The 3,859-nt window shown below is 30.5% G+C and overlaps 1 pseudogene; it reads left to right on the forward strand.

The window, feature by feature from the left end:
- Positions 474 to 3,570, forward strand: LOC107611643 (annotated as a pseudogene).

Here is a 3,859-nt window from a genome sequence, read left to right on the forward strand (position 1 = left end):
CCTAACAGAATACATAAATTCAATTACAATTTTAATCTTTATTATCTTATCTTTATCTTGTCTTTAGTTGTTCTTATCTTATCTTTATTTGCTTTTATCTTTCATAGAACAATGCTATATATATTTGGTTTTACCCTCATAGTTTACAACACACTTCAGTACAATTCAATCAATCAACAATCAATAAAAGTTCTTTTCTTTACTTTTCCTATTCTTTCACAATTTTATCACGCCTCCTTAACAGATTTTCCAATCAATCAACGCGCGAATCTATAACTTTCTTTTTCGAAAGGATTTTGTTTCCTTTTTTGAATTCCTTCTGCGTTTTCTTACCTTCTCTCTTCGATCTCTTTCGTGCGTTTCTCTCTTCCTTTTCCTTTGCTGTTTACGTAAGTTTTTCTCTCTGTTCTCTTTCTTCGTTTTTTCATTTTTCATTGTTTTTAAAATCAAGTTCTGAAATCGTTTTGAAGATAATGGATGATTCAACTTTAGATTATCAGCTGAACCAGAGCGAAATAGATTTTGAATTTGAATTCAATGAAGTTCCTGAGTTGTGGTTTAATTCCAATTAATAATTGAATCTAAATTTAAATCCAGTTAGTAGTTTATGATTGTGTAGCTGAATAATGGGTGAACCTTGTCTGTGAAATTTGCTGTTCATTGTTCCTTGTTTGAATTGAATCTAATGTACTAATTCTGATGAATTTTCTGCATTTTATATCAGGGGTGTAAATCAAGAATATTTGGGTGTATTTCAGGAATGTTTGGATGTATTTACAGTTTATGACTTTTCATCTCATTGAGGGTGAATTGTCTTATTGTTTTAGTTGAATTGTTTTAGTTTCTGTTTATTGATAATTCATGAATCTGATTTTTATTATTTTTTATAATAGTTTTATAGTTGTATTTGCATTCTATAGTTTATACTTGTTCTAATATAGTATATTTTGGGTGTATTTTGCAGCAAATTTATGGTGTTGATGAGCAGTTTGTATCCAAAATTGGGATGACCTTTAACACCCTTAAAGATGCTGCAAAATTCTACAAGGATTATGCGAAGGTTGTAGGTTTTTCTACAAGAGTTCGTAGCACAAATAAAAAGGGAAACGAAATTAAGAATCAATTGATTACATGTAGCATAAAGAAAAAATGGAAATTGAAAATATCTTCGACTGAGAAGACAAATCCCTCGGCTGGATTTGAAGTAGGAAAATCGAAAAAATATTTATTGTTTTGAGTCCAATCAAGTGGTTGAGGTGTGGTTCAATTCAGAAGAAAAAAATGTAACATTAAAGAAAATATTTTTCTGTATTTGCAGCAAATTTGGGTGTAAAACGAAGATATTTGGGTGTAATATGAAAATATTTGGGTGTAAAACGAATATATTTGGGTGTATTTTTATTCTGATAAGTTCTGCATAATTCAGAACTCTTCTTCTTCATTCTCCTCATCTTCTGCTGCTGCTTCTTTTTTTTTCATCATCATCATCATCACCATCTTCTTCTTCTTTTTTTCTTATTCATCTTTTTCTTTTTGTTTTACCTTCTCAAGTTTCTTTTGTTTTACTCTCTTAACAAGAATAAAAACAAAAAAAATCAAACAAAGAAGAAGAAGAAACACATAATGCTGCAAAATTACTTAGAAGATGATGAACTTACATTCATTTAACTAAAAGAAAGAAAGAAATAAGGAAAAGAAGAAGAAAAAAATGCAGCATTAGAGGAAATATTTTTCTGTATAAAAATGCTATTTGTACACTAAAATCAGCCACTAAAATTAGCCACCAATGTATTTATGTATAAATACATGTGTGCTTTAATTTATTTTCAATGTATATTTGTATTCTAGTATACTTTGGTGGCTGATTTTAGTGTACACGTAGCATAACTCATTTCTGTATTTGCAGCAAATTTGGGTATAAAACAAAGATATTTAGGTGTATTTTTATTCTGATAAGTTCTGCATAATTCAGAACTCTTTATCTTCCTCCTCCTTCTCTTCTGCTGTTTCTTCTTCTTCATCTTCTTATTTCATATTCTCATAATTTTTTTGAGAGAAAAAAATCAAACAAAGAAAAAAAATATATAATGTTACAAAATCAAAAGAAAAAGAGGAGAAACACGACGATGAAGATGAAACACGCGAAGAAAAAGGAGGAAAAACACAAAGAAAAAAAGGAGAAGAAGAAGGAAAAAGAAGAGGAAAAAAAACGCGGAAAAAAATGACAGTTGTGGTTTTCATCGAGGAAGAAGAATAAGAGTCGTTTATAATGGTAAAGGAGTGCTTTAGAAACGTGATGCGCGTGTTAACGCTTCATCTCCTCCATTACCTTGTCTTCCTTACTACAATGACACAAATGCAGCTTTTGATTTCTTAGGAAGCCTTAGAGGCAAACCGACATACCCTCATAAAGTCCCAACAATAATCACAACTCGTATCATTAGCACTATTTCTATCAACACATTCCCATGCCCTGAAGGTCAGACATATTCACAAACATGTGAAGGGCCAAATGGAACACGTTTAGCAGCTAGCATGAACAACATATCCTGAGTTACCAAACATTTCCATCTTGGATGCATATTATTACTACTTAAATGGTGTCTACAGTAATAATTTTCCTAGTTTTCCTCCTTTGGTATTCAACTTCACTGCAGAGTGTTTGCCATTGATACTAGAGATACCAAAGAGAAGAACCATGGCTAGAGTTATAGAGTATGATTCAACAGTGGAAATTGTGTTTCAAGGGACAAACTTGGTTGCTGGGATAGATCATCCTATGCATATACATTGAACTGGCTTCTACGTTGTTGGACGTGGATTTGGAAATTTTGATGAAAATGAGGATACAAAGACATACAATCTAATTGACCCTCCTCTTAGGAACACAGTTCTTGTGCCTATAAATGGTTGGGCTACCATAATTTACAGAGCTGGTAACCCAGGTATGTTTCATGAAATAACATTTTAGTTTAATGTGAAATGATTTTATTAGTTTCATGATTTAGGATTTTTTGTTAAATAAATAAAATAGATTGATTATTTACTCATATGTATTTAAAAATATCTATATTTTTTTTCTTTTTTTATTACTATTTAATTGATAGTAATAACTTCAAAAGTTATATTACATGTATTTCGTTAGTGGTGTAATAATAGAAAAAATATAAATAATTTTATAAAAGCATATATGAGTAAATAATCAATTTATTTTTTAAAAAAAAACCCATCGTTTTGCCTTGCTAAGCAATTAGTTTGGATTCTATGTGCTATCTAATAGTTTAAAAAAAAGAGTATCAATTAGCAAGTTAATTCAATTTATGAAACAAAATATGTATATGAAACACAATTCAATTTTAATTGCTCTTATCTATTTTTATTTTTTCTACACCTATGTTGAGAATTGAAACTAATTGTTGCTTGAACACTTCTGTTGATGAATTTAGGAGTTTGGTTTGTGCATTGCCATCTAGAACGGCACCTGACTTGGGAAATGGAAACTGTGTTCATTGTGGAAACGGATGCGATGAAAAATTACTTCCTCCACCTCCAGATCTGCCTCCTTGTTGAAGAATTATTGCCATTTAGGGCTCTTATTCGCTTTCTTTTATGTAAAAAAGGGAGCAAATTTAAAATTATTAACTAAAAAATTTAGTCATCTAAACTTTTTCATATATTAATGTTATAAGCAATTTATATAAGGATGGAACACTATCCAAATCTGGGGATACCCACTCTACCCCTATCCATTTGGGGCGGGTTCTTGGCGGGGTGGGACGCAGTCGGATTTAGATAATACTCGCTTCTATTTACTGCGGTATATATAACTTTAATATATATAAATATATGTAATATATAT

The sequence above is a fragment of the Arachis ipaensis genome, chromosome B08 (genome assembly GCF_000816755.2).
Source record: "Arachis ipaensis cultivar K30076 chromosome B08, Araip1.1, whole genome shotgun sequence".
NCBI lineage: Eukaryota > Viridiplantae > Streptophyta > Magnoliopsida > Fabales > Fabaceae > Arachis > Arachis ipaensis.